The 25379-nt window shown below is 45.3% G+C and overlaps 1 pseudogene; it reads left to right on the top strand.

The window, feature by feature from the left end:
• The window catches only part of LOC148162919 (acrosin-like), a 39734-nt pseudogene extending 17545 nt beyond the window's left edge, over positions 1 to 22189 (top strand).
• The last annotated feature ends 3190 nt before the right edge of the window (positions 22190 to 25379 follow it).

Genomic DNA, 25379 nt, shown 5'->3' on the forward strand with positions numbered 1-25379 from the left:
ACCTGTTGCTAAGGAAGGAAGGTGACAATGAGAATCAAACAGGTTTTGGGTACTGTCTGTGGGCTTTATTAACCTAGAGTTCTTCTGCCTGAACCTCAGAGTTCTTTGAGAACTGACTGCCCAGGCGCTGGCATTTTTAGCAGACCTAGCACTTTCCCGAATTACAGCAGCCTTTCCCTGGTATTCCCCCGTGTGCTCTTCTGTCTCACTCTTGAACCTGGCCTGCTAAGGAGCTCATCACTGGTCCCCAAGGAACAGCTAGGAATCACCTTCTCTCCCCCAACATAGAACCTTACTCTCTGTAGTAATCCTTTGGTCACTAAATGAAGAAGTGAATCCTCCCTGCTGGGATCACAGAATCGTTTGAAAATTAGATGTCATCCTGTACTTGAAAGTATCTGTCACACAGGAGGTGCTTGAAAATTTCAAAGAATTCCAAGGCAAACTGACCTCAAAAACTCCTCCCCTGGGATGCCTGGGTGGCTCAGTCAGTTAAGCATCTGCCTTTGGCTCAGGTCATGATCCCAGGGTCCTGGGCTCGAGTCCCACATCAGGCTCCCTGCTCAATGGGGAGCCTGCTTCCCTCTGCCCGCTGCTCCCCCTGCTTGTGCAATCTCTTTCTCCCTCTCTCTCACTGACAAATAAATAAGATCTAAAAAAAAAAACTCCTCCCAGGAATAAAGTCAGTCATAACAAATTATAAAGTTGCATTTTGTTAAGCCCCTACTGTGTAACAATACATGGGAGAAACTTTAATGTTCATCCATAGTGTGTCTTGCTTTCCTTCCAGAATACAGGGGACACCACCTTGCCAGTCCCCTTGTAGTTAGGGAGGGTTGTGTGATGACCCTTTGCCATGGAGATGTGAGCAGAAGCATTGTTTCTCACGTCCAGGCGTTTGCGAGCCAATATGTCCACTCCATGCTGTCTCCCTTGATTCACCAGCAAACATGGTGACCCCGTGTTGAGATAGGGGAGCCACAAGATGAAAGCAACCTGGACCCAGGGTCTAGGAAAAGCAGAGGGCCCCTGCCAAACTGTATCAGAATTTGTGTGCACAAAGATGCACTTCTGTTGTGTTAGCCCTTCAAATGTCACAGTTTGTTGCATCAGTTAGCAGTTACTTTCATGCAGCCGCTTGTTTTGTTAGGCTTCTCTAGCAATTTTACTTAAGAAGGTACTAGTGCATATCTTCCTATTGCAAAAAAACTTCTAGAAATACAGATGAGTCACAATATCCCCTTTTCAAAGTTCCTCCACAATTCAGCCTCCTCCTCAGAAGTCACCATGACTAACAATCTAGTGTGTATTTTTATTTTTTTAATTTAAAATATTTTCTTTTCTTTGAGAGAGAGAAAGAGTGTGTGATGGAGGGAGGGGCAAATAGAGAGAGAGAGAGAGAGAGACCCTCCAGCCGGCCCCATGCAGAGCCCGATTCGGAGCTCGGTCTCAGGACTGAGATCATGACTTGAACCGAAATCAAGAGTCGGACGCTTAACCAGCTGAGCCACCCAGGCGCCCCTAGTGTGTGTTATTCTAAAGGTGACTATGGCTTTTTCATAGATATGCTCTACAAATATATTGTTTTTATTCAACCTAACCCGTAATACTGTGCATATTGATCTGCCACTACCTTTTGTCACTTAATAAAATGGATGCAGGATCTTCCAATAACAGCACATATACACCTACCTCACTTTTGAAAGTATTCCCTGGAATGTTAAAGTTTGTATATACCATAATTAATCACATACACAATTTTTTCCTGGTGGAAACAAGTTGTTTTCCCTTTATCCTATGACTAATAAAATGAAAACAACATCTTTGACCTGAATCCTTGGGTAGATATGAATGTTTTCTAATAAGATACACATACTAACACAGACATTGGGTTAGAGTGGAGAGGATGTGAATTGTTTAACATTTCATAAATGCGTCTGAAATTTTATTCCACAAGTGCTATACCAGTTTGCATTCCCATAATTAATTTCAATAGCTCCAAAATTGCAATACTTAGGTATAAATCTAATAAGATATGCACAGGATCTGTATGCTGAAAACACAGAATGCTGATAAAAGTAATCAAGACTTAAATAGTAAGTTCAGAGATATACTGTGTTCATGGACTGGTAGACTCACATAGTGAAGATGTCAATTCTCACTAAATTGATCTATACATTCAAAACAATCCAATCAAAATTCTACCAGGATGTTTTTGGATATAAACTAGCTGATTCAACAAGTTTATGGAAAGGCAAAGGAAATAGTATAGCTAAAACAACTATGAAAAAGTAGAATAAAGTCAGAAGAATCACACTACTTGATTTTAAGATAAAGCTATGATAATCCAGGTGGTGTGGTATTGGGGGGCGGAGCAAGATGGCGGAGGAGTAGGAGACCTAGATTTTGTCTGGTCTCAGGAATTCAGCTGAACAACGATCAAACCATTCTGAACACCTACGAACTCAACAGGAGATCGAAGAGGAGAGTAGCAACAACTCTCTGAACAAAGAAGCAACCACATACTGGAAGGTAGGACCTGCGGAGAAGTGAATCCAAGGCGATATTCAGGAGGATAGACGGCGAGGGAGGGGCCTCCACTGGCCGCTTCTGGCAAGTGATAGAGCTGCGGAGCACAAAATCGGAACTTTTAGAAGTTGGCTCGGCGGAGGGACGTCGCTGCAGGGGCTAAGCAGGGGGTGGAACCCTCGCGGGACAGTGTGGTCTCAGGACCCTTGGGGTCAGAGAAAGACCGGGGGTGCCTGAGTGCGCCAGAGCTCCCAGGTATCGGAGCGGAGAAGCTGGCTGCAGAGACGGAGCTGAGGCGCGGGCTCTCAGCTCGGGGTTGCCATAAACTGTGATCCGCGGCCCAGTCAGGCCACTGCTCCTCCAGCAGGGACCCAAGAAGCGGCAGAGCTGGGGAGACTCCCCTTCCTTCCCGGGCAGGAGCGGTGCGGGAGCGCACCGCAGGGATCTGCTGGGTTTGGAAACTCCACACGGGGTCGGGTGCCAGAGATAGCAACGCTCGGTCACAGGCTGGATGAGCACGGAGTGCGGCCGGAGACCAGGGAGTTGGGAGTGACTGCTTTTCTCTGAGGGCACACTGAGGAGCGGGGCCCCGAGTTCTCAGCTCCTCCGGGTGGAGATTGGGAGGCCACCATTTTTGCCCTGGTCCTCCAAGGCTGTACGGAGAGCTTGCAGGGAACAAAAGCTCCTGAGAGCGAACCTGAGCAGCTTCCTTAGCCCGGACCGAAAAGGGTGGGGCAACTTAGCCTCCGGCAAAGACATTTGGAAACCACAGTAACAGGCCCCTCCCCCAGAAGACCAGCACAAACAGCCAGCAAGCCAAGACCAAGTTTACCGATCAAGGAGCACGGGAGAACTCCAGCGCTAGGGGAATACTGCACGTAGAATTCATAGCTATTTTTTACCATGATTCATTATTTCATCAAAGTTAAATTTTGTTAACTGTTTTTTTTTATTTTTCTTTTTCCCTTTTTCAACCAACATCTTATCAATCCCTTTTTTAAAAAAAAACATTTTTTATTTTTCATTTTTAGAGTCATATTTTGTCCTTTCATAGTAGTTACACTTATTTTTGGCATATATATGTAAGTTGTTCTCTCTTTAAAATTTTGAGATATAGTTTCTTCTAACAGATCAAAATATACCCTAAAACACTAGTGTATGGCTTTGTTCTAGTCTCCTGCCTGATCACGTTCTCTCCCTTTTTCTTTTTTTTTTTCTTAAATCTTCTTTCTTTTTTCAAACAACTTCTTATCTATTCAAGTCCTTTTATAAAATCTTTTATAATTTTGATCTTTACAGTCATCTTCCATCCCTTCATTGTGTCAACCATTATTTTGTACATATGTCTTTCTTCCTTTAAAATTTTAGGAGGCACTTTTTTTTAACAGACCAAAATACTCCCAAAATCTAGTGTGTGGCACTGATCTATGCACTAGCCTGATCATATTTGATCATATTCTGCTTTTTTCGTATTGTTCTGTTTTTTGTTTTTATCTTTTTTTTTCTCTTTCTTTTTTCTTTCTTTCCCTTTCTTTTCCCCTGGTTTCAGCTATTTTCTGATTTGTATACAGTATATTTGCTGGGGACGTTGTAAACCTGTTAGCATTTTGTTCTCTCATTCATCTATTCTCCTCTGGACAAAATGACAAGACGAAAAAAATCACCTCAGCAAAATGAACAAGAGGTAGTACCGTCAGCCAGGGACCTACTCAATACGGACATTAGTACGATGTCAGACCTAGAATTCAGAATCATGACTTTAAAGATACTACCTGGGCTTGAAAAAAGCGTGGAAGTTATGAGAGAAACCCTTTCGGGAGAAATAAAAGAACTAAAATCTAACCAAGTCGAAATCAAAAAGGCTATTGATGAGGTGCAATAAAAAATGGGGGCACTAAATGCTATGATAAATGAGGCAGAAGAGAGAATCAGTGATATAGAAGACCAAATGATGGACAATAAAGAGGCTGAGAAAAAGAGAGAGAAACAACTACAGGATCACGAGGGCAGAATTCGAGAGATAAGTGATATGATAAGACGAAACAACATTAGAATAATTGGGATCCCAGAAGAAGAAGAGAGAGAGAGGGGGGCAGAAGGTATATTGGAGCAAATAATAGCAGAGAACTTCCCTAATGTGAGGAAGGAAACAGGCATCAAAATCCAGGAGGCACAGAGAACCCCTCTCAAAATCAGTAATAATAGGTCAACACCCCGACATCTAATAGTAAAACTTATGAGTCTCAGGACAAAGAGAAAATCCTGAAAGCATCTCGGGAGAAGAGATATGTAACCTACAATGGTAGAAACATTACATTGGCAACAGACCTATCCACAGAGACCAGGCAGGCAGGAAAGGACTGGCAAGATATCTTCAGAGCACTAAACGAGAAAAATATGCAGCCAAGAATACTATATCCAGCTAGGCTGTCATCGAAAATAGAAGGAGAGATTAAAAGCTTCCAGAACAAACAAAAACTAAAGGAATTTAGAAACTAAAACAAAGACTGTAATAAGAGATGAGGAAGGACACTATATCCTACTTAAAGAGTCTATCCAACAAAAAGATCTAACAATTGTAAATATCTATGCCTCAAACATGGGAGCAGCCAATTATATAAGGCAATTAATAACAAAAGCAAAGAAACACATTGACAACAATACAATAATAGTGGGGGACTTTAACACCCCCCTGACTGAAATGGACAGCTCATCTAAGCAAAAGATCAACAAGGAAATAAAGACTTTAAATGACACACTGGACCAAATGGACTTCACAGACATATTCAGAACATTCCATCCCAAAGCAACGGAATACACATTCTTCTCTAGTGCCCATGGAATGTTCTCCAGAATTGATCACATCCTAGGTCACAAATCAGGTCTCAACCGGTACCAAAAGACTGGGATCATTCCCTGCATATTTTCAGACCACAATGCTTTGAAACTAGAATTCAATCACAAGAGGAAAGTCGGAAAGAACTCAAATACATGGAGGCTAAAGAGCATCCTACTAAAGAATGAATGGGTCAACCAGGAAATTAAAGAAGAATTAAAAAAATTCATGGAAGCCAATGAAAATGAAAACACAACTGTTCAAAATCTTTGGGATACAGCACAGGCAGTCCTGAGAGGAAAGTATATAGCAATACAAGCCTTTCTCTAAATCCCGGAAACAAAAATATCCCTCAAAAGGGGAGCAGATGAACAAACTGTGGCATTTCCAAACTAGGGAGCCCAAATCAGTGATAAAATGTCATAAAGTTAGGATAACAGAAAACGTGAATGGATTCCAGGCGTATTATCCCAAATGAAACCAAACAACATCACCGGTCACAGCTGTAGGAATTCCCTCATGTAACCAAATGCCAATATATCCAAAATGTAAAACACAGGAGTGAATGCCATGGGCAGGGATGGGTAGCATGAAGGAGATCTTTGGGCTGACAGAGTAGTTCCATATCTGGATTATGCTGTTGAATATATAAATGTCCATGACAAAGTGACAGACCTAGACATGTCCATCATACCACACTGTCAGTTTCCTGGTGCGAATAGTGTGCTGCAGTGATGCAGGATGTTACCTTGGGGCAAAATGTGCCAAGAGTGCCTCTGCGATGGGACATTTCTGTACTATCTGAATCTCTAAATGGACCTAAATCCCTCCCTACCTATAGGATCGCTCTACCTGTCAACACACCTCAGCATAGTTCCCTAAAGCTATCAGTCCCACCCTGGCTCCTGGAAGCTCCAAGCTTCCCCAGGACCCTAATGTGTGGGTGTCAAGCAGCAGTGTAGGAGGCAGGAGGAACCTGGTCTGGTCTGTGACTGGGCAGGTGCTGGGCTGTGATGTGCTGTACCTAAGGGGCAGAGAAGGCCAGGTGTGGGACAGGACAGAGGCAGGACACAGACTGCTCTCCTGAATCTGCTGTTCTGAGTTTGGGAAGGAATCGACGGGGCAAGGACCTGGCTCACAGCCTGCCCTCCCTCCTCTGGACAGCATCCATCCCCTGGCCTTAGAGATCCCCTCCCCAACCCTGCCGTCTCCTGCATCCTGCTCACACAGCCACCCCCCCAACGTTGCCGGCATTTTACAGGTGAAGAAATGGTGGATCAAGGAGTCAATTGCTCTGCTACAAACCCCCAAAGTGGGGTCCTAGCACCTCCAAGATCCTGCTGTGTCCAGAAACATGTGTCTGGTAAGTGGGGTCTGAGCAGGTAGCCACTAGAGGTTAGCAGCTCTGGGATCACACTGTGATCCACTTCCCCATCAAATCCAAGTGACCCGGACTGCAGCAGCCTCCCCACTGGCTCCTGAAAGCAGCAGCCCTCCTATAAGTTCAGACACCATCCATCTTAGAGATACTAACCTCTCTCATCCCAAGTCCCCCTCATTTTGACCTTCCCTAAAAGACAGCTTTTTCATGGCTCTAATCAGCTTACGCCCTGGTGCTATGAGCAGAGTGCCTTGAGCTCCACCTTGATTTCCAGAAACCAGGATGTCTAAAAGTGTTGATGGGGATAGGAAGGATGTGTTCAGGGTCAGCTGTGCATAATTCACTTACACTTTCTCAGAGCTGTGGAGGCCACTGCTCACCAACTGGAGAATGTGATGACTTAAAAGGCACAGTAGTGAGAATAATCCAGGCTATACATCACAGTCACACGGGCTGTTTCCTGTACTTATTCTGAAATAATGTTTTTATTTTTATTATTTTTTAAAGATTTTATTTATTTATTTGAGAGAGACTGAGAGATAGAGAGCACGAGAGGGAAGAGGGTCAGAGGGAGAAGCAGACTCCCTGCTGAGCAGGGAGCCCGATGTGGGACTCGATCCCGGGACTCCAGGATCATGACCTGAGCCGAAGGCAGTCGCTTAACCAACTGAGCCACCCAGGCGCCCTGAAATAATGTTTTTAAGTTATTTAGGCCTCTGAAAAATATTAAAACTCTCACTCCTGGAGATGACCAAACTTTTCCAAGCTCCGCATTTATGGCATCTTGGATGGGAGTGTGCAGGGACATCACCACTTGGATGCCGTTGCCTGGGAGGCAAAAGCTTCCAGCAAGTCCTTGATGTACCCAAACAATGTCTCTACCTCATAGACCTGAGCCTGCTTCTCACCCCACGACTTGATTTGTTTTTCTACGGTCTCCACCACTCCTTCCAGGATGGAGCACCTCTCCTTCATCTGGAGGACCTTTGCCAATGTGTCCTCTGTATTCAGGGCCTGGGGTCTCTTCTAGAATTCCCTCCAGTCCCCATCTCGTCTCCTGATATGAGTTCTGTTTCAACCCCCCACCTCATCTCCTGCTATGAGTTCTATTTCAAACTCTCCAAACTTTTGGTTTGACTCCACTTTTTGGCTTGGTATCCTTTCCTCTTGAGGGATATTCCCAAAAAGATGAGGGCTACCCAGGTGACAAGCCACAATGACCTTAAGCTGAAGTCTATCCCAGGGAACTGGTGACTCACTTGTCCTGGGGTCGCCTTAGTTAAAGGGCTTCCAGTCAGTTTAGTGTTCTAGGGACTTCTTGGCGCAGTGCAGAGCTGAGATGGAGGAGTCATGACCACAGGGCTCCCAGCCAACCTCTGTCCTGGGGACCCAATTGTCCTGTGCTCTATGGGGTGGAGGGTTTTGGGTCAGAGGTCTCCTGCTCAGGCTGATGTCCGAGAGACTCGGCACAGTGTCAAGCTGAATCAGAAGGCTTGGCGACCCAGATCTCCCAGTTGGCCTGGTGTTCTTGCGACTCAGTTGCCAGCTGTCTCCTCAGTTGAAGGGCCCCACTTGGAGGGAATCCAGTCATCCTGTTGTTCAAGTGAGTCCTTTGCCCACTGCCAACCTGAGTTGGAGTGTCTGAAGGTTCCTGTTTGGCCCAGTGTTGTGAGGACTCAATTGCCCTCTGCTTTCTTGGGCTGAAGAGCTGCCAGAGAGAGGACTCCCACTCAGCCCAGTGTCCAGGGCACTCCTTTGCCCAGTGTACAACTAGCTTGGTGGTGTCATAGTCTCAGGGCATCTATTGGGCCTGGTGTTCTGGGGAATTCGTTGCCGTTTTCCCAACAGCAGTAGAAGATTCCTCTTCTTTGTCCTAAGTTCCAGGTAGCTCCTTTCTCTGGTGCTGAGTTGGGTAGGGGGGCTTTTGGACTTAAGGCTCCTGCTGGGTCCACTGTCCAGATAATATATTTGTCCACCTCCAGGTCTGGTTGGAGGGGTTTTGGTCAGAGGGCTCCGCAAAATCCTGTGTTTGAGAACCTGATTGCCTTATGCTTTTCTGGGTTGGAGAGCTTTTCTTCTGAGGGCTCCTTTGCAGTCTAGAGTCCAGGTGATTCATTTGCCCGTGCCAGACTGTGTTGGAGAGCTCCTAGCCTAAGTGCTCCTGGTGTTCTGGGGACCTGAATACCCTGTGCTTGGCAGGGATGGTGTCCTCATGATCTCAGGGTGCTTGTGTTCAGCCTGGTGTCCAAGCGATTCTTGTGGCCAGTGCTTGGATATGTTGGAGGGCTCCTCTTCAGAGGACTCTCCCTCAGCCTGGTGTCACTGGTCCTCATTTGGGCAGTGCAGAGCTCGGTTGGAGGTTTCATATTCTTGAGACTCCCAGGAGGCCTGATTTTCTGAGGATTCAATTGCACTGTTCTTTGTTGCATTGGTGGGCATGCACTTGGCCCAGGGTCTTGATGATTCCTTTGCCTTGTACAAAGCTGAGATGGAGGGCCCATGGTCCTAAGGCTCCTGGTCACCCTTCTGTGCAGATGACTTGATTGCCTTGTGCCAAGCTTGGTCGGAGGGGGTTTGGTCCTGGCAAGTCTGGTTTTCTGGGGACTTGACTGCCCTATGTCTCTCCCACAAGTAGACAACAAAAAGAAATAAAAGGTATCTAGGAGGCCCTCCATGGGAGAGTCTGAGCTAACATCATCTTGTGCCTGATTTTTTGACTGCCTGTCTCCACAGGCAGCGCTGGCTTTGCGTTATTTCCCTGTTTTCCCATGCATCATAATGCAGGGCATAAAGTAGGCGCTCAACAAATATTTGTCACATGGTGGTCACTCTTCCCTCTCATAAAGGACATTTTTATTCCCCTTCCCAGCCCAGCCTTCTGTGGGCCACACAGATGCAGTATCTGCCTTGTGGGATGCCTGTCAATGGCTTCCCACCTGACCCAAGCTAAGAGCACTGCCTGTGACTTTCAAGAATAAAAACAACATCCTCAGAATGCAGCAGCTGGACTACAGCTGAGTCTGGGAAACCTTGTTTGTCTCAGTGTGAAATAGTCCAAGCAGGTCCAAGAGAGCTCTAGAAAAAGACTTGATAAGACCCTGTGTGAAGTAATGGATGTGCTCTGTGTATGTGTTTTGGGGTGGGGACAATGGTGCGCAGAGCAGAAGAGAAGAAATGCCTGAATTCTAAATGAATGGGAAGGTCAGTCAGAAGAAGGGTGACCCGTCCCTGTACTGTCAAGTAGAGGAATCGTGGTTTGGTAGACAGCTTTGACCCAGGCCATGCACGGCTGCAGGCCATAAGGTGCGTTCGCCTGCAGAGTGAAGAGTCTCTTCGGCTCTGTCCCTTACTAGGATGAGACGCAGGGTAGGGAGGCACCGTGTGGTTGGGGATGCATGCTGTGCACCCAGAGTTCTAACCCTGGTTTCCCCACTGAGTGAGTGGGCAGACAAGCCCGTCAAGCTTACCATCTTTAGAATGGGGGTGATCAAAGCATTATAATGTGCTTAAACAGTGTCTGGTAGGGACACATGGGTGGCTCCATTGGTTAAGCGTCTGCCTTTGGCCCAGGTCATAATCCCAGGATTCTGGGATCGAGTCCCACATCGGGCTCCCTGCTCAGCAGGGAGTCTGCTTCTCCCTCTGCCTCTGCCACTCCCCCCACCCGCGCTCATGCATTTTTGCACTCTCTCTCTCAAGTAAATGAAGTCTTTAAAAAAAAAACAGCATCTGGTATATAGTAAGTGCTCAATAAATGTTAGCTATTCTTCTGTGATTCTATGACAGAGAGAGAGGGATTTTCCTACAAGTAAGAGATAGAAAGGATCGAGTTTTAATTTTTTTGCAATCATTTAAGGAAAAATATCCAATGAAGTTATCTTCAGGGTACTTTGGCACTCAAAAGATATCACCAGGAAGAAAAATTACAATTATAATTCTGTACTATTTTAACAGTATAATTGTGTATTTTTTTTGAAAAAATGTTTTGTGGAAGTGCCAAGTCAATAAGCCATGAACTCAACTTGAGTTCAAGGGTACCCTAGCTTTCATTATGGGTTCCTCAGAAAAACTACAGAAAACGTCATTGGGGTTCAGTCCCCTAGGGCAACACGCTGGGTAATAGAGTGAGCATTTAGTTCTCAAACTGGTATTTGTGCGTCCAGAGACTGCGATCTCCTGAGACCCCGGCCCAGAGGGTCTTGGTGGCCAGCGATGTGGGCAGAATACAACCTCTCCCCAAAGCACAATGTTTAAGTAAGCACTGGTGGGGTGGGGCTACGGCAACGAACAAGGGAAACAGATACTAGCAGAGTTTCTCAAAAGCTCTGGAATTTTTTTTAAGAGTTATTCTTTTGAGAGAGAGAGAGAATGTAAGAGCTCAAGCAGAGGGAGAGAATCTCCAGCAGACCCTCCCTGGGGCACGGAGCTCCACACAGGGCTTGGCTCTATCCCACAACCCCAAGAACGTGACCTAAGCCGAAACCAAGAGTTGGACGCTCAGCCAACTGAGGCACCCAGGAGCCCCTGGAACTAATTGTTTTAAAATAATATTTTGAGGTGAAATTCACATACAATAAACCGTTTCAGAGCAAACAATTCAGTGGCATTTAGTATAATTCCCAGTGTTGTGCAACCACCAGCTCTGCGTAGTTCCAGAACCTCTCTGTGCCCCACAGTAAAATCCCACACCCATGTAACAGCTTCTCCCAATTCCACCCTCTCCCAGCCCCTGGAACCACCAGTCTGCTGTCTTTATGGATTTGTGTGCTCTGAATATTCCACGTAAGTGGAACCACACGGTGTGTGACTGTTTTATTGTGCTGAAATACATACAACATACATTGTATTCGTTCAAACCATTCATCCTTACAGCCCCTTCCATCCTGTGACTCTGAAACTCTGTCGCTATTACACAGTGACTCCGACTCTCCCCCTAGCCCCTGACTGCCAACTTTACGTCCTGTCCTCATGGGTGTGACTACACCAAGGGCCTCATATAGTTAGAATCACACAGTATTTGTCTTTTTGGGATTGGTTTATTTAACTTACCGTAAAGTCCTCAAGATTTTATCCATGTTGTAGTATGTGTCAAAAATTTCTTCCTTTTTAAGGCCAAATATTATTCCATTGCATGGATATACCACTATTTGTGTATCCATTTTTCTGTTGATGGACATTTGTACTGTTTCCATCTTTTGGCTTTTGCAAATAGTGCTGCTATGAGCATGTGTTTACACGTTTTTGTGTGTGCAATATTTTCATTTCTTTGAGTATATACCTAAGAGTAGAATTTCAGGTTCATATGGTAATTCTATGTTTAACTGTTTAATCAGCCACCAAACTGTTTTCCACAGTAGCTGAACCATTTTACATTCCCACCGGTAATGTACGAGGGTTCCAATTTTTCCACACCCTTACCAAGAGTTGTTATTTTCTTTTTTTAAATTATTGTAGTCATTCTAATGAGTATGAAGTGATATTTCATTGTAGTTTTGGTGTGCATTTCCCTAATGACTACTGATGCTGGGTATCTTTTTGCATATTTGTTGGAAAAAAAAGTCTATTCAAGTTCTTTGCCCATCTTTAAATTGGGCTGTTTATATTTTTGTTGTTGTGTCCTAAGAGTTCTTTATATATTCTGGATATTAGACTCCTCAGATATATGATTTGCAAATATTTTGTTCCTTTCGCTTTCTTGATAGTGTCCTTTGATGCACAAAATTTTTATTTTTAATGAACTTAAATTTATATATTTTTTGTTGTTCATGCTTTTGGTATCATATCTAAGAAATTGTTCCATCTGCAAGATCGTGAAGGTTTACCTTTATGTTTTCTTCTAAGAGTTTTATTTTAGTACTTATATTCATATCATTGATCCACTGTAGTTAATTTTTGTGTATGATATGAGATAGGGAGCCAACTTTCTTCTTTGTATGGGGATATCCACTTTTACCAGCACCATTTGTTGAAAAAAATCATTTTTTCCTTATTGAATAGTCTTGGAACCCAGGTTGAAAGCCAATTGGCTGTAGTTGTAGAGGTTTATTTCCAGATCTTCAATCCTTTTGTTGGTCTGTATGTCTGTCTTTATGCTAGAATCACACGGTTTTAATTACTGTAGTTTTGTAGTGGGTTTTGAAATCAGGAAGTGTGAGTCCTCCAACTTTGTTCTTCTTCTTTAAATTTTTTTATTCTTATGTTAGTCACCACACATCATTATTTTTAATTTAAATTTTTTGTTATGTTAATCACCATACATCATTAGTTGGATGTAGTGTTCCATGATTCATTGTTTGTGCATAACACCCACTGCTCCACGCAGAACGTGCCCTCTTTAATACCCATCAACAGGATATCCCCTCCCCTCTAGAACCCTCAGTTTGTTTTTGAGAGTCCATCATATCTCATGGTTCATCTCCCCCTCCGATTTACTCCCCTTTATTCTTCCCCTCCTGCTATCTTCTTCTTTTTTTTTTCCTTAACATATATTGCATTATTTGTTTCAGAGGTACAGATCTGTTGACTGCTTTGGGAATTATGGACACTTTCACAGTATTAATTATTCCAGTCCATGAGCATAGTATGTATTTCCATTTGCTTGTGTCATCTTTAGTTTGTTTGTTTGTTTGTTTTAATCAAGGTCTGATAGTTTTCAGAGTACAAGTCTTTCATTTCCTTGGTTAAATTGATCCCTAAAGTATTTTATTATTTTTGGTACATCCGTAAATGGGATTTTTTTTCTAAATTTCTCTTGCTGCCACTTTGTTATGGGTGTTCATATTCTTAAACTACTTCTTGCTTCAGTTTTGGAAGGTTGGGTGTTTTGAGTATTTTGTCTATTTCATATAAGTTGTCCCATTTATTAGTGTAAAGTTGGGTATGATATCCCCTAAAAGGCTTTCCAGGGGATCTATGGTGATGCCTCCCTTTTTATTCCTGATATTGATAATGTGCATTTTCTTTGCTTTATTCTTTTTTTTTTAAGATTTTATTTATTTATTTGACAGAGAGCGAGAGGGCACAAGCAGGGGGAGCAGGAGAGGGAGAGGGAGAAGCAGCCTCCCCACAGAGCAGGGAGCCTGATGCGGGGGATCCGTGGGATCATGACCTGAGCCAAAGGCAGACGCTTAACCGACTGAACCACCCAGGCACCCTTCTTTGTTTTATTCTCGTTCATGTCTTGTAAGGGTTTAATATTTAAAAATGACTTCAAAGAACCAACGTTTGGCTTTGTTAATATTTTCTTTTCTTCTGTTTTCAGTTTCATTGATTTCTGCTTTTCCGTTCTTCTACTCTGGTTTTAATTTATAACTTTTCACAACAGAAGCTTAAATCACTGATTATAAACCTTTCTGAGAAGTTTTCAAATACATGCTTTGAGAAGTATAAATTTTCCTCGTGACTGCTCTATTTGCATCCTGCCATTTCCTGCATATTGTCTTGTTTCATTCACTTCCGATATTGTCCAATTCCCTTTATTTAGAATTGTACTTAATCTCCAAATATTTGAGAACTTTCTATTAGTCTTTTGTCATTAATTTCAGATTTCATTTCTTTGGGGACAGATGGTATACTTGAAATTTATTGAGACGTGTTATACTCTTTTCTTAAAGTCCTGAATATACTTTAAAAGAGTGTGCATTCAGCGGTTGGATGATGTTTCCATAAATATCAGTCAGGTTGAGTGGATTAAATAGTGTTTATATTCTTACTCATCATTTTTGTCTTCTTGCTGTGTTAATTATGGAGAGAAATTTGTTGAAATCTACAACTGTGTCTATTTCTCCTTTTAGTTTTGTTAAATTTTGCTTAATGAATTTTGAAATTGTGTTAGATATACATGTTTAGTATTAAGTCTTTTTGTCAAATTGACTCTCTTATTATTATGTATTGTCTGTCTTTATCCCTGGTAACACTCCCTGTCTTAGAGTTTATTTTCGGCACAATATGTCTTTTTTCCAGTCCCTTTGCTTTTGATGTTTGTGTCCTTATATTTCAGGGTCTCTTATAAACAAGACATAGCTGTGTCTTGGTGGTTTTTTCTTTAATCCAGGCTGACAGTCTGCCTTTAAATTAGAGGATTTAGTCTATTTACATTTAGTATAATTGCTAATATGGTTGAGTCTAACTCCACCATCTTGATATTTTTCTTTTTTTAGAGATTTTATTTATTTATTAGAGAGAGAGAATGAGAGATAGAAAGCACGAGAGGGAAGAGGATCAGAGGGAGAAGCAGACTCCCTGCTGAGCAGGAAGCCTGATATGGCACTCAATCCCGGGACTCCAGGATCATGACCTGAGCCAAAGGCAGTTGCTTAACCAACTGAGCCACACAGGTGCCCTTGATATTTATTTTCTGTTGATAGCATTTGATCTTTGTTCCTTTGCTTTTCTTTTCCTGCTTCTTTTTTTTTTTTTTTTTTTTTTTTTTTTTTTGCTACAAGGTAGATCTCTTTGTATTCATGGGTACGTTACAGTGGTGCCATCCACTGTGGTAGCCACTAGTCACATGTAGTTAAGTTGAAAATTCAGTCCCTCGTTATTTCAGCCACACTCTGGATGCCCAGTAGCCACACATGCTTGTTACCACGTTGGAAAGGAGAGATTACGGCAGAAAGTTCCAGATTGAGGTCAGGATTTATTTTGAGTCAGAATTACCCAGGGTCCAATGTGAAAAGGGCATCGTTCTAGTCAGGAGACATGTGTTCATGTTTTGTGTTTACTACTGATGGGCTTTGTGTCCGTAGGCCTACGAGACCCTGCTCTTAGCCTCAGTTTTCTTTTCTAAAACACACGGATAGTAATTCCTGCTCTTCCACTTCACGGAGTGCTTGTGGAAAAGAACACTACAAAATGGTTAACAGTTTTCAGGAAAACATTAAAACTCAGTTGACTGTGTTTCTGTGTTTTGTTTGGTCTTTTAGGTTACTGACGGAGCTGGAGTCCCCTTCTTGGTGGCCCTTTAGCTCCAAGCTTTGGAAGATGCCAGCAGAAACAACGCCCAAGGGGGGCACCTCAACGGCTAGTCCCAAAGCTCTTGGAAAAGAAGGGGTAGTGGTCCGAATTCCTGCTGTTATCTCCCAGGGAACAGCATCTCATGTTAAAGCAGGAAGTCTTACCATCCTTGTGTCCAGGTTGGAAATCCATGACTCGAGTTCTTTACTCATGCACAGATTTGAAAGAGAAGATATAGACGACATTACGGTTCACACACCTTATGAATTTAGAATCCAGAAACAGCCTCACAGAAGTAGGGCCAACTGATTTTTAACAAAGGTGCAAAAGCAATTCAATGGAGGAATGACAGCCTTTTCAACAAATGGTGCCAATGGAATATCTTTAAGGAAGAAAATAACCCTTTACTCTACACCCTCACAACTTAAACAAAAGTTAGTTCAAAACTAATCACAGACTTAAGTATAAAATGTAAAAATGTAAAACTTTTAGGAGAAAACAGGAAAAAGAAGCTTTGGAGCCAGGGCTTGGCGAAGACCAGAGTCCATGATTTTGTTAACACCAAAAGCATGATCCGTAAAAGAAACAAGTGGCAAACTGGACTTCATGGAAAGTAAAACCTTCTGCTTTATGAGAAACCCTGTTATAACAGTGGGAAGACAACTCTAGATGGGAAGAACATGTCTGCAAATAGCACATCGAACAAAGACCAGTTCCTGGGAAAGTAAACAATTACCAATACTCTACAGTTAAAAAAAAAGCTCATTTAGAAAATGTGCAGACACGAAGAGACATTTAACCAAAGAGGAATGTACACGTGGCAAATAAGCCTAGGAGAAGGTGTTCCACGCCACCAAGCACCAGGGAAATAGAAACTGAGACCACAATGAGCTATGATTACACGCCTGTCACAACGGCTAGGATAAAAAATAGCAACAACACTAAACGTTGGCAGGGGTGTAGGAAAACCATGCCTTTCATACATTGCTGGTGGGAAAACAGACATTCTGGAAAAAAATCTGAGTTTCTTAACAAATGAAACATAAACTCACTGTATGACTAAGCCATGAAATGAAAACTCATGTCCATACAAAAATCTACACACCTGTTCGCAGCAGTTTCTTTGTAATAGCCAAGACCCAGAATCAACCGAACTGTCACTTAACAGGTGACTGGAACAGTCTAGAAAACCATACTGTGGCCGTCTACACCATGGACTACTACTCAGCAACAAAAAGGAACAAAGTATTGATAGCGCAACAACCTGGATGGGTCTTAAGGGTATTACTCTGTGGAGTTTTGTATAATTCCATTTATACAATGTTGCCAAGATGACATGATTATAGAGATGCCGAACAGATTGGTGGTTACAGGGGTCAGTGGTGGTGGGAAGTGAGGTGGGGTGGGTGTGACTAGAAGCAGGTAGCATGACCAAAGTTTTGTATCTTGATTCCAACGATGGTTACAGAAAACTGCACATGTGATAAAATGACAGAATTATACATGCACTAAGCCAATGCCAATGTCCTGATTTTGATGTTCTACAGTTACCTAAGATATTATCACTGGGGCAGCTCGTGAGGGGTGCACAAGCCCTCTGTACTCTATTTGCAACATCCTGTGAATCTCTATTATTTCAAAATGAAAAGTTAAGAAAAAAAAAGCAAACAAAAACCACACAGACAGGGAGAAGATATATGCAATGCGGACAACTGACAAGAATTAATATACAGAAAATATAAATGGCTCTGAGAAGAGAACACACAAACAACCTGTGTACTTAGAATATGAACAGATGAATGGATAACAAATATATAAAAAGATGCTCAATGGGGCGCCTGGGTGGCTCAGATGGTTGAGCCATCTGCCTTTGGCTCAGGTCATGGTCCTGGGGTCCTGGGATCAAGTCCCGCATTGGGTTCCCTGCTCCTTGGGAGCCTACTTCTGCCTCTCTCTCTCTCTCTCTTTCTCTCATGAATAAATAAAAATCTAAAAAAAAAAGATGCTCAATGTTTTAATGTAACAATTTAATCATTTTATTACAAATTAAAACAGAATGAAGTAGCACTCACAGCCCTATATAGACTGGCAAAATTCAGAAAGTCACATGACATCAAACGTTGGGGATTTTATGGAGCAACAGAAACTCTTATACCATCCTGGCAGGAGTGCACACGTAACATAACTATTTTGGTGAGCAATACGGGTATCTTAAAGTTTGAGCTAACCCTAAAACTAGGCAATTTCCCCGCAGGCCTAGGTGTGTACCCAACATGGTAAGCACAAAAATATTCACTGTGGCATTGTTTTTAATATCATAAAAATAACATCATAAATGTTCTTCAGAAGAATAGACAAGTCATTTTAGTATAAACTAGTTAAATTTACTGAGCGCTTACCACGTGCCAGACACTATGCTAGGTGCCATGACATAACACTGAACTAAATAGATGAAGATCCCTATCTTCACGGAGCTTACATTGTAGCAGATGAAGACAGACACTAAATAAGCCCTTAAAATATATGCAGCCAACGTGTGGTCATGGCATTTAGAACAAAGGCATCACTATGATTCAATGGGGTCGAGAACTGTTTCATCAATTAATGGTGTCCAAGAAACTGAATATGCTTGGGAAAAAAATGAACCGTGAGGCCGTTAACCAAATGGTGGAGTAGGAAGTTCTGGAGGTCAACCCCCAACTGATATAGCCAGTAAACCAGAAAAAATTGATCAGAATCAACTGTTTCCACACTCTGGAACCTGACTGGACACACAGCAAGCAGAAGAGCACTAAGTGAAAGCGGAGAGCTGGTCCCAGGTGGAAGAGTGACACAGGCAAGCAGCTGCCACCACCCATCCCTCGGGCCTGCTGTGCTGACCTCGTGACCTGGGCTCCAGAACCAGGCTAGGGCCAGGGGTGGCGGTAGAAAGACTGCCCTCAAAAAGTCTGGGTTGCATATTTTGCACATTTAGGTCTCAGCTCTCTCAGGCTTCAGGGTTGCCTTGCTGGCATCTGTCAGTGATTTCAAGAGCTAGGAACACCTTTGCTTTTCCTTCCATTTTTGGAGCCAGAAACTTAAGGAAATCTCTGTCAGTTCACTGTGGTCTGACCACATATAACAGAACAGAAACATCAGCGACCACACACAACAAGGGTTATACACTTTGCAAAAACAGTTCGGAAAAGTTACAGACAGATGACTGTAGCCCCAAACAAGCACAAACCAGCAATCCCTGAGGAGTGGGAGAACCTGATTTCTAAAGTTACCACATTAAGATACTCAGAATGCCTAATTCTCATTAAAAAAAAAAAAAAGCCAAAGCAAACAAAGAAATGAGAAGATATGGCCCATTCTCATGAAACAAAGAATTGGACAGAAACAATCCCAGAAGAAATACAGACATTGGAATTATCTTAAATGTGTTCAAAGAGCTAAAGGAATTTATGGACAAATAATTAAAGGAAATCAGGAAATGATATATGAACAAAATGAGATTAATAAAAAGACGGAAATTATGAAAAGGAACCCACAAAACTTCTGGAGCTGAAAAGCAAGTTAAAAAAAAAAAAACCTCACTAGAGGTTTCCAACAACATACTTAAGCAGGCGGAAGACAGGATCAACAAACTTGAGATAAGGCAATTGAAATTACCCAGTTGGAGAGGGGAAAAAAAAAGAGAATGAAAATGAACAGGGCCGGGGCACCTGGGTCGTTCAGTCATTAAGCATCTGCCTTCGGCTCAGGTCATGATCCCAGGGTCCTGGGATTGAGCCCCGCATCGGGCTCCCTCCTCCGTGGGAAGCCTGTTTCTCCCTCTCCCAATCCCCCTGCTTGTGTTCCCTCCTTGGCTGTGTCTCTGTCAACCAAATAAATAAAATCTTAAAAAAAAAAGAAAAACTTAAAAAAGAAAAAAAGAAAATGAACAGGGCCTAAGGAACGTGTGGGACAACATAAAGCATACCGATATATGCATCGTAAAGAGAAGAGAGAGATTTGAAAAAATAATGCCTAAAAACTTCCCAAACCTGCGGTATCTGGATGGCTCAGTCGATTGGGAATCCAACTCTTGATTTCAGCTCAGGTCATGATCTCAGTGTTATGAGATCCAGCCCCACATCAGACTCTGTGCTCAGCACGGAGTCTGCTGTGCCTCTCCCGGTGCACACACACACACACGTCTGCATAGGCTCTCTCAAATAAATCTTTAAAAACAAAAAAATAAAAAAAAACCCAAAACACTTCCCAAACTTGATGCAAGGCATGAGTACACACACCTAGCAAGCTTAATAAACTCCAAGCAGGATAAACCCAGAGGTCAACACTGAGACAGATTATAGGCAAACTGGTGAAACTTAAAGATAAAATCTTTGATAAGACAAACAGCCACTTTCTCATCAGACACCCCTAACGTCAGAAGGCAGTGGGATGACATTTAAAAAGCTGTCAACCAGGATTTCTACATCCAGGAAATGATCCTTCAAGAATGAAGTTAAGACTCCTCCTTCTTTATAACTTCAAAACAGATGGGAGGCACGTGGGGAGGGACTCATCTGCCCAACTCCAGCAGATCCTGTCCAGAACTGAGCTGAGGGGTTTAACGGGGGACAATGAGGGGGACTTAGAGCCGTACTGTGGGGAAATGAAATGTGTGTCCTGGATTTGAGTGTAGAGAGGAAAACCTTGGTCCAAATCCAGGACACACCATATCCCTACCATCATGTTTGGGCAAGTGGTGCTCCAGGCTCTTGATTGGAGGCAAGGTGAGTCACAGCGCTTAACACAGGGGGTCACTGTGGGGTGTAAATGAGGTGACACATACTGGCTGTAGCTGTGAATAATCATCTGGCATCAACACACATTCCTGTAGCCACATCTGTTCATCCTCCATGCACTGCCCCTCCTCTTCACCTGCATATGCCTCCAACACCCCACATCCTTCACATGTGTCTGAGGAGAGGCCAGGGGCATTGACTTTCATGGATTTTAGGTTGAAGTAGAGCATTTCAGGATGATGGGGGTTCCGTGGAGGGAGGAGGCAGGGCTTTCCCGAAACGTGTCTTCTGTGATCGATGACCACCGAGCCGCCTGGCTGTAGCCTACAGGATCGCACCTACACTGCAGGAGGCCCGTGTGAACCTCATCGACCTCAAATTATGTAACTCCACCCAGTGGTACAACGGGTGCATTCGTTCAATGTGTGTGTGCAGGGTACCCTGAAGGCAAGATCGACACCTGCCAGGTAACTTCCCTTGGGCGCCCCTTTCCCTGCCAACACCTCTTTTGTGAATCCCTGAACTCCTCTCCCTCCAGGGCCTTGCTTCAGTGACCCTTTCCCTGGTCCCATCTTTTTTTTTTTTCTTAAAGATTTTATTTATTTGAGAGAGAGAATGAGATAGAGAGCATGAGAGGGGAGAGGGTCAGAGTGAGCAGACTCCCCGCTGAGCAGGGAGCCCAATGTGGGACTCGATCCCGGGACTCCAGGATCATGACCTGAGGCGAAGGCAGTCGCTTAACCAACTGAGCCACCCAGGTGCCCACCCTGGTCCCATCTTGTAGCAGTGAGGATGGGAGGTGATACCTGGGGCCCCTACAAAGAACCAGTCACCACACAGAGAGCTTTATCCCACCGTGACACAGAGATCATATCACCCGAACACAACCCTTGAAGAGAATGCTTACCTCTCCTCACCAGAATACAAAACCTTTCAATCCACTTGTGCACACATGCCCATGCATGCATACAGCCTCATACATGGACACATGGGTCACTTATCTTCCCTCCTCACTGCAAGGAGACCCGTGACAATCCATCCCCTTCTCACATCCACCTGAAGCTGTTGATACCAACTCAAAGTTTACCACCACCACTTGTGTTCATGGCAGCAAGAAGACATGTGACTGAACAAACTGTCCTTCCAGAGCCTATGGCCCTCCTGAGCAGGGGAAAAGTGGCCCAGAGAGTGACTTCTGTGTCCTTCTGGGCAGGGGGACAGCGGCGGGCCTCTCATGTGCAGAGACAACGCGGCCAACACCTATGTAGTCGTGGGAGTCACAAGCTGGGGGGTAGGCTGTGCCCGAACTAAGCGCCCCGGAGTCTACATGGCCACCTGGCCCTATCTGAACTGGACTGCTTCCAAGATCGGTTCTAATGCCTTGCACATGGCTCAATCACCCACCCCTCCCCATCCGACTTCTCAAGCAATCCCGGCTAGACAACCCTCTGCCCGCCCTTCTGCTCGCCCTCCTTGGTACTTCCAATGCCCTCCTTGACCTCCTCCCAGCCCCCCTGCATCTCGACCTCGACCCAAACCCCTGGCCCCAACCCCACCCCTCCCGCACCTATCACTAAAGCTCCCCAAGTACTTTCTTTTGCCAAGGGACTACAGCAACTCACAGAGATCTTGAAGGGGAAGACCTTTTCTAATGCAAAGGGGTATTAGGAAATGGAGACCACAGATCTCCCAGAACAGACCGCCGCCTCCTGATCCAACCCCACTCCCAACAGACCCAGTGAGCCCTTTACTCCCAAGAAAACAAAGATGAAATAAATACATATAAATATAGGTATATAATTCTTTCTGGACTTCTTCCTACCTGCCCTCCCCAACTCAATCCAAACCCTCCCCCAGCAAATCTGTCCTCCCTCTGTCACCCTCCAACAAGGTGGAATTGCTCGTATGTCAGTGGCTATTGTGGTTTCCTAAATCTTGATTTTTGAAGTTGGAACAAGGCGATCTGGGGTGACAGGCCAGGTATGGTCTGGATCTCACACTCAGAGTCTCTGCTTATTAAATCAGTGCAGGTGGGCCCTGGAGCACTTCTGTGAGGTGAGCTGACTCAGAAGGAGGGGTATGGGTCTGAGTGCATTGGAAGAATGACCCCAGTCTGAAGTTTTGTAGCGTGGCCATCTGATGCTCAGTCCACATGGCCAACCCCAGGCAGGAGTCTGCCCTCAACCAGAATTGCTTATGTCCATCTGTGAATTCCTGAGAAAGAGATCTCGATGGCCTCAGGTCAACTGCCCACTCTGGTCAGGGCCCAGATCTAGCATAAATGCTGGATTAGCCACTTGAGAATTAAAGATGGCAGGCTCCAGAAAGAAACCCCCGGGCTCCTGGCTGGGCCGTTGCTGCAACAAGCAACAGTCTCATACCTGTTCACCTGTTCACTGTGTGCACGTTTCAAGTGCAAGATGGTCCTATGTTCTGGTTGCAAAGACAGATGGCAGAGGGTACAGGAGCATGAGGGAGGAACTTTGGGTGAGGAAGACCAAGGACGCTGTCTTTTCCTGCTGGGGTTGCAACAGGGGCTGATGAAGCAGGCATGAGTATTTTCAGGATTCGTCAGTCTGTCTGGGTTCAAACACACCCCCTGCTTTACCCTCATCAGCTATGTGGCCACAGGACCCAGAGTTCCCTGACGGTACCGCTGCTCAGGTAGGGCTGAGCCTTGTTGACCCAGGTACCCTCATCTCATGACCCGTGCATGGCAAGCGGTAGGTGGTTGGTGAGCACAGCGAGGGGCTGCCCCTTCCATCTCCCCCTGGAGCAGAGGGACCTGCTCCAAAGCCAAACCCAGACCTAAACTCCAGGCTCGAAGACCGTCAACAGCTGGCGCTCCGCCATCCACCTCGCAAGGCCTCTCTCATTCGACCAACATCTTTTGGGCACCCGACACATCTGGGAACCAACCTTCCCCGTCAGGCTGCACTGCCCTCCCCCCACACCGCGGAATGAACCCACCGATCCGTGCTTCTCCCGCCCGGGGCCCAAGGACGGTGCATCCCAAGGCTGGGCCTGCCACCTGAGGGAAACGAGGTGCGACCCCGGACTCCCCCGGTGGGCCCGCCGGCGGCCAGCCATGTCCCCGTGGGCGCCCGTCCCCCGCCCCGCCCCGGTCCGCCCCGTCCCCGGTCCCGCCCCGCCCCGGTCCGCCCCGTCCCCGGTCCCGCCCCGCCCCGGTCCGCCCCGTCCCCGGTCCCGCCCCGGAGCCCTCCGCCCAGCCGGGTTCTCTGGGCGCCGCACTCCGCTTCCGGCTCCATTCGCGTCCTCGCAGCTGCTAGGCAACCGCACAAGGACCCGCAGGAGGGCTGCCCGGCCCGAGGCCTGAAGGACCCCTCCGCGGTACGGGCTGGCTAGCGCGGTGCCGGGAGGGCGGGCGGGAGGTGCCCGGGATGGCCGGGCCTGGGTAGGGCTGCTTGGCCGCTGGGTCGGCGGGCGGCGGGCGGGCCTCCTGCGGTGCTGAGGGGCGAGGGCACGGGTAAATGCAGCTGGGCCGTGTTTCCCTCTTTGGTGTAGGCATTTGTAGTTTGTGGCCTTTTCGTGTCTTCTTTAGTAAAATACTTAGAAATCCCAGGGCGCCTGGGTGGCTCAGTCTGTTAAGCCTCGGACTTCAGCTCAGGTCAGGATCTCCGGGTCCAGGGCCGGAGCCCCGCCGGGCTCCCAGGTCAGTGGAGAGCCTGCTTCTCCCTCTCCCCCGCCCCTCCCCCTGCTCACTCTCTATTCCAAATACATAAAAATCTTTAAAAAATATTTAGACATCCCGCACTTGAAAGTTTCCTCAGTTATCAGTGGCTGTATGAAGCAAAGACTAAAAGTACACATGAAAATTGTAAAAACAAATTTGCATTTGGTTTGGTTGAATAACTTGCTCCTGATTATGTCCTCATCAAGGACGCGCAAGTCCTGTGCTGCATTATTTGGTTGTCACTTTCGGTTTTGTTAAATAGCCGAGGCCCTTGTAACTCTTACCACGTGCTGTCGGGCTGGGTCACTGTGTCTATGTCTGAAAATCTCTATATGAAGCACTAAAGTAGGATAAGAAATTACAGCAGCACCATTTTGATGAGTCCAAATGTACATATTCCCCCTAAAGGCCCAGCTGGAGGAAGCTGCACATCCTTGCCATTATGGGGCTCCACAGACTCGCTGGGGTACCCTTCAATGAAACAGCTGGGAGCACTGATTGCTGTGCAACTCAGCATCCCCAGTGTGCAATCAGTCCAAACGTGGAAATCTACCACCACACAACGATTTTCAGGGGTGTGCCCCCTCCTTTCAGAAGGTCAATTTGTTGTGGAGGTCGGAACTCCACTGGCTTGTAGGGTCCTGGACACACAAAACTGGTTGATCACTGCATACTGCACACACACGTCCCACACAGGGATGTACCCAGGGATCTGTACAGCGAGAAGTTCAGAAGAAGCCTGGTTTCAGGAGCGGGCTGTTGGGGGTACGTGGAATCTATCCATTTCCAAGCCTGTACTAACTCAAATGTACCTATTTCCTTTGAAGGCTGAGCTGGAGGAGAGTGGGCTTCCTTGGCCGGTGCAGCGGATTAAATGTTAGATAACATGTTATCTCCGTATAGTAGACACCTGTGAGGACTGACGAAGCTGGGGATCGAACAGGCAGACGGTCCTGGGGCTGATAGTCACATTAAAACTGCTGCCAAAGAAATAGTTGTGGGGCTTTGATCCCAACAGCCAGGTGACCAGCAGATGGGTTGGGACCAGGTTGTCCTCCACAGGCCTGAGAGACCCCAGCTGACATTGGCAGGCTGGGGAGGTACCTACTGCTTATGCACAAAATATGGAGGTCCAGATAGGCAGGAACCTGGAACAGGGCAAGAATCTTGAAAGGCTGGGTCTTGGGAGGGGGCTCTTGGGCCCACAAG

The sequence above is a fragment of the Eumetopias jubatus genome, unplaced genomic scaffold (genome assembly GCF_037043125.1).
Source record: "Eumetopias jubatus isolate StellerSeaLion01/CBP00866 unplaced genomic scaffold, mEumJub1_p1.0 scaffold_12, whole genome shotgun sequence".
Taxonomy (NCBI): domain Eukaryota; kingdom Metazoa; phylum Chordata; class Mammalia; order Carnivora; family Otariidae; genus Eumetopias; species Eumetopias jubatus.